Source organism: Elephas maximus, chromosome 17 (genome assembly GCF_024166365.1).
Source record: "Elephas maximus indicus isolate mEleMax1 chromosome 17, mEleMax1 primary haplotype, whole genome shotgun sequence".
NCBI classification, from domain to species: Eukaryota; Metazoa; Chordata; class Mammalia; order Proboscidea; family Elephantidae; genus Elephas; species Elephas maximus.
In genome coordinates, this window is record NC_064835.1 from 66483851 (window position 1) to 66501127 (window position 17277).

The 17277-nt window shown below is 45.2% G+C and overlaps 1 protein-coding gene across 2 annotated transcripts in view; it reads right to left on the reverse strand.

The window, feature by feature from the left end:
* Window positions 1–11877, reverse strand: part of ANXA4 (annexin A4) — a 79043-nt gene extending 67166 nt beyond the window's left edge. Inside the window, exon 1 of one of the 2 annotated variants that reach the window (XM_049856709.1) lies at window positions 11479–11877. The gene's annotated coding sequence lies outside the window, so the exon portion shown is untranslated. Of the gene's footprint in view, window positions 1–11295; window positions 11447–11478 lie in introns of those variants that run through there. The other variant, XM_049856708.1, reaches the window with a different exon arrangement.
* Between the last annotated feature and the right edge of the window lie 5400 nt (window positions 11878–17277).

Genomic DNA, 17277 nt, shown 5'->3' on the forward strand with positions numbered 1-17277 from the left:
CAGATAATAGTAAAAGGTAGTAAAATAATTAGGAAGCAATTTAATATAATTTATCTATAAGTATTTATATTCAATATGGAGCCCTGGTGGCACAGAGGTGAACAGCTTGGCTGCTAACCAAAAGTTCAGCAGTTCGAATCCAAGCACTCCTTGGAAACCTTATGGGGCAGTTCCACCCTGCCTTACAGGGTCACTATAGCAATGGGCTTGGTTTTTGGTTTGGTAGTACCCAGACACTCATGTGTGACCCGAAGGGAGGGTGTGCAGCCCCAGAGGGATCTGGCACTCCACCTTCTCACTTCCAAGGAATCAAAACAAACCAAAATAAATAAATAAATAAAAACCCGTTGCCCTCAAGTCAATTCTGACTCATAAGGACCCTGTAGGACAGAGGAGCACTACCCCATAGGGTTTCCAAGGAGCGGCTGGTGGATTCAAATTGCTGACCTTTTGGTTAGCACTGAGCTCTTAACCACTCCACCACCAGGGCTCCCGAGGGAACCAGCCCAGCTAGGTATTTGCCCCAGGGCTTACAGCCACATTGACACGCCCAGACCTGGATCCCAGAGGGAAACCAGAGTGCAGCCCCAGGAAGGGACCCACAGCTGCTTTACTAAAAAGCATAAAAGATACCTGGAAAGGAGAGAAAGTGCTACGTACACAATTAAACCTCGTCGTGTTACTTTTTTTCCTGATAAACACAGACTAGTATTTGTGAACACAGATCGTGGTAGCTGCTCTAGAACAGTGGTTCTGAAAGTGAGGTTTTCCAATCAGCTGCATCACCATCACACTGGGAAGCTGGGCCAATCCCAGACCTACAGGTGATTCAAGGAGACCTGGTGGTCATATAGTTACAGCACTTGGTTGCTAACCGAAAGGTCAGCAGTCGGAAGCCACTAGCAGCTCCACAGGAGAAAAACCTAGCAATCTGCTCCTGTAAAGAGTACAGCCTAGGAAACCCTATGGGGAAGTTGTATTCTATCCTACAGGGTTGCTATGAGTCAAAATTGACTCGAGGGCACACAACAACAACAACCAGGTGACTCTGATGTACTCTGAAGTTTGAGACCATCCACTCTAGGGTAAAGGTCCCTGGTGCAAATGGTTAGCGCTCAGCTACTAACCAAAAGGTTGGCGGTTCAAATCCACCCAGCAGCACCATGGAATAAAGGTCTGGCGATCTACTGCTGTACAATTACAGCCATTGAAAACCCAGTGGCGCACAGTTCTATTCTGAAACACAAGGACAACCGGTTTGGTTTTTGGTTTTATTCTAGGATAACGAATCTAGATCCCAGTCCTCAGATCCCTAAAAGGTCCCCAAACCACCTCATGTGCACTTCATAAGTGTAGTTTCCCGTTCAACATTTTACATCAATATAAGTGAATGGGGGAAAAAAGGAGAAATTATTGCATTAATGGGAGAGAGGTTATAACATTAAAAAAAATCTGCGTAAGCATGACTCAGGAAATGTCAGTGTGCCAAGGATTATTTAAGCAGTAGGGTTCTCAACACCACCCACTGCAAACACGCATTACTCCAGGCAGGCCTAATCTATGTTACTTTATGATTATCAGTAAAAATCCACATTAGATTTTCTTTCCACACGTGCGTGTTGGCAGAGGCTGTATTGAGATCACTCCGCGCCGGCTGGAGGCAGCCGTCTGGGAACACAGAGCAAGAGTGAGGTTCAGCCCCTGCTCTGCCCTTTGCTCAGGCTGCTAACCAAAAGGTCGGCAGTTCAAATCCAACAGCCGCTCCTTGGAAACCCTATGGAGCAGTTCTACTCTGTCGCACAGGATCGCTATGAGTCGGAATCAACTCAACGGCAATGGGTTTGGTTTGGGTATGAGGGCTAGTTTCTTCTAGCATAATATAGGGATAGTAATGGCTACTGCAAAGGATTTCTGCAAAGATTGGCAATGTCAAGAGCCACTCTCACTACACCCTCCTTGCTGGTTAAGAGAACTTCCTTTCCATTTGATTTCAATCGGATCCTAACAAATATAGGCTGTAAAATATCTAGGAAAATTTCTCAAACTTTATTGTCATTAGTTGCAGTGGAGTCAGCCCAGAACTCCAACTTATGAAGACCTGAAGCACAACAGAACTAAATGTTGCCAGTCCTGCATCACCTTGGTCACTGTTGGTGTGTCTGAGTCCATCATTGTGGCTACTGTGTAGTGCCTCCCAACCGAAAGGACTCATCTTTCAGCACTATGTCAGACAATATTCCGTTGTGAACCAAACAGTTTTCATTGGCTAATTTTCGGAAGCAGACTGTCAGGCCTTTCTTCCTTGTCTGTCTTAGTCTGGAAGCTACGCTGAAACCCGTCCAACATGCTGTGCTGGTATTTGTAATACAGGTGGCATAGCTTTCAGTATCATAGCAACATGCAAGCCACCACAGTATGACCAACTGACAGATGGGTGGTGGTCTCAAACTTAATTGTGCAAAAATAATAACAATAATAATCACCCAGGGAATGTTTAGAAATACAGATTTTTAGGACTCTGGGCTCTAGAGCTTGAGTCAGCAGGTCTTAGATGGGACCCAGAGACCACTAGTATCACAGTATCCTTTTTTATTCTTAGCACACCCTAGTCCAGGATCCAATTCTCATGCAGGTCGTCTTCAGACCCCAGTTCTAAAAAATGCTCCCGTGTGTGTGTGTGTTTGCCCATGTGCACGCACACTGGACACATTTATAGACTTACTTAAATATTTATTTTGCTTCTATCATGTACTAGGCATAGTGGGAGGCACAAAGATGGAGGAGAGACAATCTGGCTCTCAAGGAGCATGTAGCCTAGCAGGAGAAACAAAACAGGTATACGCTTAATCCAACGACAAGGCAGCGTGTGGTAAGTATTCCCAGAGCTGCAGGATGAAGGCAGACGACAGACTAAGCCCCCGAGAGACTCAAGGAGCTGGGCTTTGACATGGGCTTTGAATGACAGGTGGGATTTCAATAGGGAAGGAGTTTTTCAGGCAGAGAGAACAGTAAAAATAAAGCTTTCGCTATGATTATGAATGGTCAGGCTGATTTGGAAAGTCCTTTGTTTGGAGCTGGGCTGGTGTTTAATGACATCATGAAGGCAGCAGTGGGAGACGAAAGCTGGAAAGAGAATTTTCACAAAATGGATCATTTTATGGCAGACCAGGCTTGGAGGCTGGACTAAATTTTCCAGGCTATGGGGAATTGTACAGTCATTCAGGAAACTTACAGCGAGCACCCACTATGTGCTTGGCACTGTGCTAGGCCAGCGGATGGGGCTTCATGGTCCTTGCCTTCAGAGGAGCTTGACACTGAATGGAGTCAGACACAATATGGTGGGAACATTTCTGTGACGGCCAAAGTGCAGAGTTAGGCTCATTTAACCAAAAAAACCAAACTCGTTCCCGTTGAGTCGATTCCGACTCACAGTGACCCTACAGGACAGAGAAAAACTGCCCCATAGGGTTTCCAAGGAGCAGCTGGTGGATTGGAACTGCTGACCTTTTTTTTTTTTTTTAAAATAATTTTTATTGGGCTTTAAGTGAAAGTTTACAAATCAAGTCAGTCTCTCACACAAAAACCCATATACACCTTGCTACACACTCCCAATTACTCTCCCCCCTAATGAGACAGCCAGCTCTCTCCCTCCACTCTCTTTTTTCATGTCCATTTCGCCAGCTTCTAACCCCCTCCACCCTCTCATCTCCCCTCCAGGCAGGAGATGCCAACATAGTCTCAAGTGTCCACCTGATACAAGTAGCTCACTCCTTACCAGCATCCCTCTCCAACCCATTGTCCAGTCCAATCCATGTCTGAAGAGTTGGCTTCGGGAATGGTTCCTGCCCTGGGCCAACAGAAGGTCTGGGGGCCATGACCACTGGGGTCCTTCCAGTCTAAGTCAGACCATTAAGTCTGGTCTTATGAGAATTTGGGGTCTGCATCCCACTGCTCTCCTGCTCCCTCAGGGGTTCTCTGTTATGTTCCCTGTCAGGGCAGTCATCGGTTGTAGCCAGGCACCATCTAGTTCTTCTGGTCTCAGGATGAGGTAGTCTCTGGTTCACGTGGCCCTTTCTGTCTCTTGGGCTCATAATCGCCTTGTGCCCTTGGTGTTCTTCATTTTGCTTTGATCCAGGTGGGTTGAGACCAATTAGATAGCTGCTTGCTAGCATTTAAGACCCCAGACGCCACTCTTCAAAGTGGGATGCAGAATGTTTTCTTAATAGATTTTATTATGCCAATTGACTTAGATGTCCCCTGAAACCATGGTCCCCAGACCCCTGCCCCTGCTACGCTGGCCTTCGAAGCATTCAGGAACTGCCAACCTTTTGGTTAGCAGCCATAGCACTTAACCACTACGCCACCAGGGTTTCCAGGAGCACTTAGGAGGGGCCCTAATCCAGTGGTTCAGGAAGGAGACTATGTCCAAGCTGAAATCCTTCAAGAGTTGGCCAGGTTTAGGGCAGGGAAGCAGGGCATCTTGTTTCTCCAAGGCTAAACCTCTGCCTAGCACCCAGCTCTCATCCATTTTATTCAAAAACATTAAGTAACAGTGCCATACACTGAGGTAGATGCCAAAGTATGGGATTCCTGTACCTCCTAGGACCTGTCCCCCAGTACTGACCTGACCTGGCTCCCAGAGACCTACAGAACAGCCTTAGTTCCTGACAGCACTCTAGCTCTGCCCTCTGGGACTCGTCCTGCTCCTCCAGTGTGCCATGTCTTGCTTTCTCATCTCCCTGCCTGTGATAAGCCCTTCTTCTCCTACCCTACCCTCAAGGTAAAGGTGTTCCCTCCAGGAAGCCTTCTATGACCATCCAGAATGGAGGTAGGTGCCCCTCCTTTGTTAGTCCATGGCAGTATGTGATAGTGTAGCCAATCGCCCTTCATAACGTCCTGTGATTTTTGATTTGTTGATTTACTGGGGATGTGTGTTTCATCCTTGAATTCCTAGTGCTAGCCACACTGTAAAATTAAATGAACCTTTGTCCATGTGGCAGGAATCACTGACATCACAGCCATTCCCAACCCTATGGAGCATAGCTCTATTCTGAAACACATGGAGTTGCCATGAGTCAGAACTGATTCAACAGCAACTGGTTTGAGTTTTGTTGTTGTTTACTGACATCCTACCTAGCTGGTGGTGCAGTGGTTAAGAGCTCAGCTGCTAACCAAAAGGCTGGCAGTTCGAATCCACCAGCTACTCCTTGGAAACCCTATGGGGCAGTTCTACCCCATACCATAGGATTGCTATGAGTTTGAATTGACTCGACGGCAACAAGTTTGAGTTTCTTGGTTTACCTAGCTCCAGAAGACCCTCCCCTCAAGATGCAGAGCTGTCTCCCCTTCCTTTAGATCCTGCTCTGAGTCTTTCTCCCATAGGAATGAGCTACCAGAATCATGATGCAGCACACTGTCTTGGCTTAATCTCCATTTCTCATGCCTCACCAACAGCTGGGACCCCCTAGAATGACCCAGGTCAACATCAAGTTCATTTTGGACAAGTGGTTTGGATATAGACTGCACCTCTTCCTCTCTGAAAGAGTCCAGCCCCATGGTCAGCTTAATCTCCCAGTACTGCCTATTCTGGCTGATTCCCCACGTTTAACCCATTATACAGTATAACAAGAAGCCTTCGTGGTGCAATGGTTTGGCGCTTGGCTGCTAACTGAAAAGTTACAGCGGTTCGGACACACCCAGCGTCTCCATGGGAGAGAGATCTGGTGATCTGTTTCCATAAAGATTACATCCAAGAAAGCCCTATGAGGCAGTTCTACTCTGTCACATGGGGTTGCTTTGAGTCAGAATCAACTCAATGGTACACAACAACAACATACAATATAACAGAGTGGTAGAACACGACATGCAGAATCAGACTGCCAAGTTCAAATCCTGACTCTACTACTTGCTGGTATGCAACCTTGAGCAAATTATTTAACTCCTTTGTACCTCAGTTTCCTTATTTATACAATGCAGATGATAATAATAACACCCACTCATATGGGTGAAAATAACATGCCAGGCGCTTGGCATAGCCAGGCTCATGATTATTTAATACCTGCGGCATGGAGGTTCTAGCACGCAGAGAAGCAGAGCCCTCATAAACTAAGCCACGGCTGGGGTGATGAATGGGATCCAGGCCCCTCAGCGCCCATGACCTGCTATCACTGCTAGAACTTTCTTAGATAAAGGGCCCTGCCCCAGCAGGTCTATCTAGTTGACAGGTCCTGACTTATCCCACCTACTTCCACTGTCTGCTTCTGCAGCTAAAGTAATGCTGGAATCAATCAGACCATTTAACAGAGCTTTCCCCACCATCTAATTCAACGCTCCTTACGTTCTTTTGGAGCTCTGATGGCACAATGGTTAAGAGCTCGGCTGCTAACCAAAATGATGGCAGTCTGAATCCACCAGCCACTCCTTGGAAACCCTATAGGGCAGTTCTACTCTCTCCTATAGGGTTCCTATGAGTCGGAATTAACTCGATGGCAACAGGTTTGGTTTTCTGATTCGGTTACATTCTTTTTGGAACAAGCTGAGGTACGCCAATGAATAAATACCCCAACTGAAATGTGTGGCAAGAATGAGCAGCTGCTATCTCATCTCATTAGAAGCAGAAGCAAAACTACACCTGTTAACTCTTTATATGCAAATAAGAAACTATATGATCACATACTAATTTTAAGGTTGGAGGATTTGATAATTATACATTCCTCATTTCTGTCTTATTTTCTCTCTTGACAAGCAATTTAAATGAGCGTGTGGCTATCTGCAGCTCTCTATTTAAAAAATTAATAGATAATAAAACAAACATGATAAAAATTCAAATAGTACAAAAACATACATAATGATAAATCTGTAAGACGTTACCCCACGCCCCCCAAAACAACCACTGCTAGAATTTTTCTGTGTATCCTTCCAGAAGTATTTCATGTATAAATAAGCATATAAAAATATATACATAGCCTCTATCATTTTTATATACATAAATGATAGCATATCATGCAAAGCTTTTTTAAAAAAACAATTTATCTCAAATATGATTCAAAAAAAAAATTTTTTTTTTTTTTTTTTATGATTCAGTATCAGTTCCTAGGAATTTGCACCATTTTTTCACAGCTGCATAATATTGTGTTTCATGGACGAATCGACTGGACCGTAACAGGCTGCTGGTAGATATTTAGGTTCCTTCTAATGTTTTGCTACTATAAGCAAGGCTGCAACGTACACACCCTTGTAAACATCTACACCCACGTCCAAGTGTATCTACAGGATAAACACCTAGAATTGAAATTGCTGAAACAAAGGGAAATGCATTTTATAAAAACTGTGATCAGCGCTGCCAAATTTCAGGACTCCTAACACGGTGTCTATGTTGTTCCTTGGTATCCATGATTGGGTTTGGGGGGTGTCTGTGAACCCCTTGAAACTACATGAAACCATAACATGTATGTTGTTTATTTAATTTTGAAAGACGATCCATAGCTGTAATCAGATTCTCAAAAAAGTCTGTGATTCTAACAAGGGTGAGGACCACTGAGTTCAAAAGTATCAAAAAAGCAGCAAAAATAGAAGCTGAAGCTAAGCAGGTCCCAGAAAATGCCTGCCTAGGGAAGATGCTGAAGACTGATTACACCACCAGGCTTCTATCTATAAAGGACCTCCTTCAAGGCAGACGGCTCAATTACAAGAAATTCAGGAGAATTTGTTCCTGAGTAAACACAAGGTCCCTCTAAGTTAGCTTTTGGTAATAATTTAATATATTACCTTTCCAGCAGAGTGAGTGAGCTAACTCAGAGGGATGAAGACACGGTGACTGAGCAAGAGGCCTTTCTGATGACTTGACAAAGGCCCACTCAGGGTGCCTGCCACTGGGTTCCATGTCACACTGCTCATGCTCTGTGTTGTCTCTAGGCCTTAACGGTTCCGGGGGGAAATGGAAGGTCTTTTCCATAGTCGTCTGCGGTCTGGACATCAGCTGCAATTTATCCCTGCTGCTGACTGCTGGTATAACAGTCACTCTGGTTTGTGTGTCAAGCCCTCTGGACCAAGAAGCAGTACGGTAATTCATTGGTCTCAAACAACTTGAAACGTTAAAAAGAATTCTTCAAAGGTGGTGTTTCAGGTTCCCATAGCAAAAGCTCTCAGTCCTGTTCAGACACAACCAAACACTAACAAGTAACTCCCGATAAAACCAAGAGCAGGCCTTAGATAGAAATCCTAAATCCCTAGGGAAATTAATCTTAATGTAGTAATCCATTTCAGTTTCAATTCAGTTAAAAAAACAAATTAAAAAACCTTTAGCAGGGCTCCCTATTGGTCTATAGATGTTAAGCACTGTAAAATTATGAGGTGTGTTATGGATTGAATTGTGTCCCTCAAAAATATCTGTAAATTTGGCTGGGTCATGATTCCCTTTTATGATTGTATGATTGTCTACCATTTTATCGCCTGATGTGACTTCCCTAGGTGTTGTAAATCCCATCACTATGATGTAATAAAATGGATTAGTGGCAGTTACATTGATGAGGTCTATAAGATTAAAAAAAAGATAGCGTCTTAAGCCAATCTCTTTTGAGATATAAAAGAGAGAAGTGAGCAGAGAGACAAGGGACCTCACATTGCCAAGAAAGTAGCCCCGGGAGCAGAGCGCTTCCTTTGGACCTGAAGTTCCTCCACTGAGATGCTCCCAGACCAAGGGAAGACTTCAGAGACATCACAAGCACCTTCCTTCAAAGCCAACAGAGAAAGAAAGCTTTCCCCTGGAGCCGGCGCTCTGAAATCAGACTTCCAGCCTACTGGACTGTGAGAGAATAAACTTCCCTTTGTTAAAGCCATCCACTTGTGGTATATCTATTATAGCAGCACTAGATGACCAAGACAAGGTGAGTCTGAGCCAGCTAAATATGCATGTTCCTGGGTCCCCCTCCAGTCACACAATATCAGAATTTGGGGGGATGAGGCAAAAATTTGCATTTTGGACATGCAGGGGGGATTTTGATGCATCCTGAAGTTTGGGAGCTATGGGCTTATAAGTCATCTTAGTATAACTTTCTACCCGTCACAGCCAGCCTCTTTCTAGACACCTCTTGTGAGAGAGCTCTCGAAGACTCCAAGGCCACATCAAAAGCCACTTCCTTAAATTCAATAAGAACCCACGATCCAAAAATCTCCTACCCAATGTGTCTAGCTCTCCCCACCGAAGCCATACAGAGTGAATTTATTTCTCTGTCCACATGCCAAGCCCCTCAAGAATTTAGGGTTCCAATGAGTCGGAATCAACTCGACGGCAAGGGGTACCGTGTGCCACTACACCCACTGTAGTATTCTCTTTCCCATCTAAATAGCTCCAGTTCGTTTAACCACATCTCACGTGTCAGTGTTTCATCTACCTGCTTAGGCTGAGGCTTGATAAGATCAAAGTTGAAGGGGAAAAGAAAAACATTTGATCAAGATTTAGTTAATCAGCTGGTAAGCACAAATCTAAACCCCAAGGCCCTATGAACCAAGCACTGATGGGGCCACAGTAGAGCAGCGAGGATAAGAGTACAGGCTTTAGCACCAAGCATTTGGATTTGAGCCTCAGTTTATACATGATCTGACCTTGACAAATGACCACAGCTTGGGCCTTGGGTTCCTCATCTGCAAAACAAGGTTAACGATGCTGCCTCAGGTTGAAGTGAGAATGACCGTTATCAGAAGTTCCTTCAGGGAGGACACTGCACTACTTATCAAACTGGTGTCCACAAGTAGCCCTAATTGCAGTGAAAACAAATCCTCAAGGGCTAGGTTTAAGCCAAACTGCAAAAATTCTTTGCAGTTTCTGGTTTTATGTTAAAAAGGTATACAAATTTTAGATTCAGCGCCAAAATGTATCTGTGATAGTTTTAATACAAAGGTATCGTTATCTTCAACAATTTCGGCAAAACTGACACCCAGGAAAATGCTCCCTTGTTTCAGGTCCTCCCTGGCACACTGCCTACCATCCCCAGGGCCTCTGTGGGAGAAGAGCAGGCTTAGTCTACAAGCTCCTTAGGTGAGCAAGATCAGAAAAACAAATGAGTGGCTGGACATAAGCAAAGGAACGCTAGCTACGTGACATGAGTCTGGGGATGACCAGGAGGCTCACCTTCCAAATGCCGAGGCTGGTGTGGCCCAATTTTTCTGTGCACTTTACTCCGTAAATTGCTTTCATAGAAAAATTAAAAAAGCAACAACATTTAGGAGGGAAAATTCATAGATGCCCTTGATCCAGTAAGGGTGTGTGTATCCCCAGATTAATAGAAATCCGACCTGAGCTGAATGCCCGGGATCCAGCCTTGGCCAGATAGGGCTCTGGAAAGTAAGCAGGTCTCACTCAGCCACAGGGTGGGGTCCTCTTTCCTGCCCCCTTCCTCTCCTGTTTTTCACCTCTCTATTGTCTAAGAATTCCCTGGCTACTTTTAAGAACTAGTGCTTGGCTATCAACAGAGTAACTTGCAATGTCAGGGGACGTGGGAGTCCTGGAATTGATGGCCCTTGGAATGGATAATTTGGAGGAGGGGGCCCTATCCATCCTTCCTACTGTCAGCTCCAGGGGGCACAAGTCCTTTCAGTTCTCCATTTTTCTTGAAAGGCGTGGGTTACTCAGAACTCAAAATGTTCAAAACAACTCACAGGAGATTTGCATCAACTTGGGCAACACTTAAAGCCAGGCAGACGGTTGAAAAGCAATAGCCTCTTGGGCTCCAAAGCCTCCAGCTGGTCAAAGCCATGACCAAAGAGCCAGAGTCCGGGGCCTCCCAACAAAGAAAGATTCTCAAGTGCCAGGCACTGTTACAGGTATCAGATACGTGAGGAAAGACAGGGGAAAGAAACTAGGAAAAATGGGTAGAGTTTTTTAAAAGGAGGAAAGAAGGAATTAAAAAGTAAAACTTAGACGTTAGCCTGCGGCAGATCCAGAGAATACGAATTGAATCTTTTCTTTTTAATGTCCGAGCCCAGCACGCTGTGTGGTACATGTGCATAAATAACTGCGGTGGGCCCTAACTGGGCATATAAAGTGCTCTCGACACCTTTCTTGCTGCCACCTGTGGGTACAGTCCGTGTTTGTCCCCCCCTTGCCCACTAGCAGCGCGTCCCGGGCCCAATGTGGACGCCCCAATCCCGCCCGCAAGTCCGCGGGGCGATCGGGCCGCGCTGGGCAACCCCTCCTGGGCGCGGCGCTGGGCTGCACATCTCCGCGACGCGCTCTCGGGCCGCGGCACCCCGTCTCCAAGCCCAGAACACCCCCACCCCCGGCCGGCCACCCCTTACCGCTCGGTGCCGAAAGGGGCTGAGCTCGTCCTCTGAGGCCGAGGAGGTCACACCCTTGTCAGGGCCGGGCAACGGGTCTTATCCCCGCCGGACCCGCCCCACTTCGGGGTGGAGACTGAGCCCGAGTTCCTGGTTGTCCCTCTGCTCACGGGACCGGAAAATCCCTCCCAGGCCGAAGCGCACCTGGAGCCTCGGACCTCGAGTGCGCGCCTGGCGCGGTGGGAGCGTGGCCTCGCCTCCGGGCGTGGGTCTGGAGCTGACGGCGGCCACTTCCCCGTGCGGGCTCCTCGTCTCGTTCTCCTTCCCGGGCCGCCCAGCACCTTTTCTCCGCACGGAGTCGAGGAAGTTTGACTTTTCGGTGTTCGGTGCCTGGGCGCCCCACACCGTCCACCGGCCGCGCACGCGCGGCCTCCCCCGCTCCTCGCCAACCGGCCGCGCCCAGCTCAGCCTGGGGCTGGTGTGTCGCCGTAAATCAAAGCTTCTTTCCTGGGAAACCGCGGTGTCTGTCTCGCCCGTAGGCTCACGGCGGAAAAGTGGAGAGCGAAATCACAATGGCACATTTCATTTCACTCTTTCACATTAAAACAAACATTCCAAAAAGTTTCTAGCAGTTCCACATCAGAAGGAAAGAGACTTTTCTTATGTGCCCAGCAGGCGGAGGAAATCTTTGGGAAGGAGAGGTAGGAGCTAACCCGGATCTTCTCTCTCTCTCTTCACCTATAAACCAGTATGATTTAGCACTTGTCGGGAGTCCCTGGTGGCACGAACAGTTAAGCACTGGACTACTAGCCTAGTCTAAAGTTTGGCGGTTCGAACCCATCCAGAGGCGCATAGGAAGAGAGGCCTTTCCATCTGTTTCCAAAAGGTCACAGTCTTGAAAATGCTATGGAGCGGTTCTACTTTGCACACATGGTTATGGTCATGAGACCCAATGACTTAGGGCGACTAACAACAATACTGGTGCGTAGCTCCCCTTTTCTGCGTTAGTGCAGCGCGCGCCCTTAGTAATACGAATACAGTCTGTATCTGCTTCCTCTACCCGGGGCAAGCTCCTTGAGGGTACGGACTGGGTCTGGGTTACTTTTGCACCCGCGCCGATTACAGTTGCAGGCGCATAGTAGGTGCTCAGGGAAGGCTTGCAGAACGAGTCCATTGAGTCTACAAGCAAATTCCAATTTTATTTAACAAAGGATAGGTAGCTTTTGAGAGTGTGTTTGCTGTCCAACAGACCAAATTCGAAGTGGCTATTTGCCCCCTTAAAACCGGAGTGGTAGCATTAAATTATTCCATTAAGATGTAGCTAAAGGAGGTGGTTTAGCATGGTTTAGAAACATAGTTTTAGGATCAGACCGATTTGCATTCAAGATCTTTTATGTTTCAGCTTGGGCAAATAACTTAAAAGTTTCTCTGGGCCTCGGTTTATGAACTGACTTTGAAGAAACAAAATTCAAAGGGCAAGCAATAGAATAAAATGAAATAAGCATAATTCATTTCCTCAAAGAAATGAGAAACTTTTTTATCCCTTAAAAATAACAAAAACACTAAAAAAAAAAATGCAAGTTAGAGAATACAGCAGAGGCTGTTGGCACCCTGCTGACAGCGCCTTTACTAGGCAGGTGCACCCCCTCTCCCCAGCTAGTCCCTTCTCCTGAGAAAGGCCCTCAGATGAAGTTGGGGAGAGAACAGCCAGAGGCTAACATTTATAGTACACAAACAAAACTAGTTGTCCTTGAGTCAGTTCTGACTCATCGTGACCCCATGTACATCACAGTAGAACTGTGCTCCGTAGGGTTTTCAGTAGCCGATTTTTCAGACATAGATAACCAGGCCTTTCTTCTGGGGCACCTCTGGCACCTCTGGGAGGATTCAAACCTTTTGGTTAGCAGCTGAGCATTTACAAATAGCCAGGACTAAATTTGTAGGTCCTTCATACTCCAGAGCTCCTGTGGGATCAGACTGAGGCTAAACTTCAGCAGAAACCACATCTTGGCTCGGCTTCTTCCCCTGCACACTCCTACTTCCCTCATTTACTTAACAGGTTTCTCCTGAGAACACTCGCTCACTGAGACACTTGCTCAGGCTCCTGCTTCTGGGGAACACGATCTAAGGGTATTTTAAAAATTAATGTAATGGTTGAAATGAAAGACTCGAAGGAGCCTTTAAATTAAAGATAGCAGAATGAACCTATAAATTCACCTCAGTTCCCTCTAGAAATCCCATTAAGCAATAGCAGATTTTTTTAAAATATCTTGCAAGGACAAGGGAAAAAGAGAGGGGAAAATAACAAGATGTTGGAACCCAGAAAGCAGATGGACAGGTGATAACTGACTAGAAGACCCGAGAAAGCTAACTCCTAAGCCAGGAGTAGAGAAAGCGGAGAAGCAATGTGATTTGGCTGTAGAACTCCCCAAGATACGCAGGAATTTGCCGTAACGGGTACTTCTGAAAATGGGTTTATAGGTAAGACTGGGAATAGGAGGATTTGTTGTAAGTCTTTACAGAAACAGTCAGGCTCCTAGATTCCCTCCCCAACACTGCACAGCTGCCACTGCCCCCTCCTACTCCAGCAGGAGATGCAGGCGTAATCTCTAGACAGGATACAGAGATCTCTGGAATGGGGGTCACCAGGTGTAGTCAAGGCAGTCTGGCTTCTAAGACTGCCTGGCAACTTACCCCAAAACTCAATGACTTAAAACAGTACCCATTTTATTATACCTCACTATTTTTGGGCAGGGCTCAGCTGGGCAATTCTTCTGTCTCATATAGGGTATTCAGCGGGCACATGGGCTAGTCTGGAGGCTTCACTCACATGTCTGGGAACATGGCAGGGAAGCCTGGGAGGCTGGTCTCAGCTGGCATGGTCTAGTCAACCAGAGCACCTCTATGTTCCCTCTTCATCATGGCAGTCTTGGGGTAGGTAGTCAGATTTCCTACACAGAGGCTCAAGGCTCCCAGAAAGAAGATTCCAAGAGGCCCAAGCGGAAGCTACTAGGGTACTAGGCTTCTTACGGTCTAAGTCTGGAAACCCCTGAGCATTACTTCTGCCACATTCTGTAAGTCACGCAAGTCACTAAGGCCAGCCCAGATTCTAGGGAAGGGGAATTAGGTGCCATCCCTGAATGGGAGGTGTAGCAAATAATTTGTCTGTAATCTACCACACAAGGCTGGAGGAACTGTCCTGGAACTGAAGAGCCACAGGAAACTTAACATGAATTTTGAGCTGTTCAGTATTCTCCCTCCACTTGGCTCCCCGAACACTGGTAGCCAGGATTATACTTGCTCGAACGGGGAGTTTGGAATACTTTTTTCTGGGGAATCTGAGAGGAAAGACCTAAAGATGTTGTCATCAGTTACTCAACAATAGAGCCCTGGTGGCATAGTGGTTAATTACTACAGCTGCTAACCAAAAGGTCAGCAGTCCAAATCCGCCAGGCACTCCTTGGAAACTCTATGGGGCAGTTCTACTCTGTCTTGTAGGGTCGCTATGAGTCGGAACTGACTCCATGGCAACAGGTTTCAGAGCCCAGCTGGGACACCCCTTTAGTGAATTCACAGTTGTCAAGCCCTACCCACTTCAGACACACAGAGCTTCCAGCTAGGATTTTAGATTTCATTATTAGAACTGCCAGACAAAATATAGGATGCTCAGTTAAAGTTGAATTTCAGATAAACAACAAATTGGTTTTTTTTACTAAAATATGAAATGCTTACATACTAGAAGTATATTCTAAATATTGCGTGGGACATGCTTATACTAAAAACATTATTTGTCATTTATTTAAATTCACATTTAAGTGGATATCCCATTTTTCTTGTTTTGTTTTGCTAAATATGGCAACTCTACTCATTCTTCAATAAGAGCAAAACAGCCAAAGGTCATTGGAATTTAAGAGGAGAATCTGACATGAAAAATAGAACCCAAAACATATAACAGGAAAAAGGAGACTTGGGAAGAAACAATCTCTATGGGAAGATGAAAACCCTGCAAGATCTATTATTGGTCTCTTCTGAGAAATGAGTTGTTACAGCCATAAAAATAAAAACCCATTGCTGTCAAGTCGATTCTGACTCGTAGCAACCCTATAGGACAGAGTAGAACTGACCCACAGGGTTTCCAGGGAGCAGCTGGTGGATTCAAACTGCTGACCTTTTGGTTAGCAGCCAAGGCCTCAACCACTGTACCACCAGGGCCCCTAAAAATAGAATAGGATACTATAAAAAAGAATACTCAGAGAACCAAAAAGGGCTCTTTTAAGTTAAAAATATGATAGCAAAAACCAAAAAACTCAGTAAAGTTGTAGGAAGATAAAGTTGAGGAAATATCCCAGAAAGTATACGCAAAAGGGAAAAAGGTAAGAAAGGATTAGGAAATCAGAAAACCAACTCAAGGGGTCTGAGAAACAGAGGGGAAGAAATCAATTAAATAATTCAATTATATTCTTTTAGAACCAAAGGACATGCGTTTCCAGATTGAAAGTGCATGCTGAGCCCTCACAATGGACAAAAACGGAATCACACCAAGACACATCATGACAAAATTTCGGAAGACCAAGGACAAAGACAAGATCCCACACACATCCAGAGAGAAAACTGAGATTTCACACAAAAGATCAATAATTAAAATGGCAGGAGAAAAGTGGGATGCAGACCCCAAATTCTAGTAAAAAGACCAGACTTAGTGGTCTGACTGAGACTGGACGGAACCCCAGAGGTCATGTTCCCTGGACTCTTTGTTAGCCCAAAACTAAAACCATTCCTGAAGCCAACTCTTCAAAGATTAGACTGTACTGTTAAACAGAAAATGATACTGGTGAGGAGTGTGCTTCTTAACTCAAGTAGACACATGAGACTATGTGGGCAGCTCCTGTCTGGAGGAAAGATGAGAAGGCAGAGGGGGACAGGAGCTGGTTGAATGGACACAGGAAATACAGAGTAGAGAGAAGGAGTGTGCCGTCACATTGTAGGGAGAGCAACTAGGATTACATAACAATACGTTTATGTTTTTGTATGAGAAAGAGACTTGAATTGTAAACATTGGCTAAAAGCATAATAAAAAAAAGAATTAAAATGGCATCAGAAATGCAGTCCTATTACATGCTACAACATGGATGAAATGTGAAAATATTATGCTGAGTGCAAATAAGTCAGTTACAAAGGGGCAAATATTATATAATTCCACTTATATGAAATATCTAGGCTAGGCAAGCGTATAGAGACCAAAGTTTATTAGTGGTTGCCGGGGGCAGATAAGAGACAAGGGACAAGAGGGTCCCTTGTTAAGGATGATAGAAAATTTGAAACGGATAAAGCCAATGATTGAACAGCATGATAACTAATGTCAATGAATTGCACATGTGAAAAATGTTTACAAGGTAAGTGATTTGTTACATATATATTTGCCACAATTAAAAAAAAAAAAGACATCACATTTCTTAGCAGCAACAATTGAAACTGGAAGACAATAAAATAATGCCTTCATGATTCTGAAGGAAGATTATTTCCAACACAGATTCCCATACTCATCCAAACTGTCAGTCAAGGATGGGGGTAGAAGAAAGATATCTTCAGACACGCAAGGTCTCAAACAATTCATCTTTCTGTACCATTTCTTAAGAAGCTTTTAAATGATGTGCTCCAGCAAAACAAAGAAGCAAAGGAAGAAGGTTAAAAAAAGAAAGTGGATACCAGAATGGACAACTGGAAAATTGAATAGTGGGGAAGGTGGTTAGTTAACGCTATCTCATTGCCCTTGAGTAATCCCGACTCACAGTAACCCTACAGGACAGAGCAGAGCTGCCCCACAGTGTTTCATAGGCCGTAATCTTAATGGAAACAGATGGCCACAACTTTCTACATCAGAGTGGCTGGTGAGTTTGAACCACCGACCTTTTGGTTAGCAGCCAAGGGCTTAACCATTGCTCTACCAGGGCATACCTCTAATTACATTAATTGTATGTAAAATGTGCCCCAATTAAAAAAAGA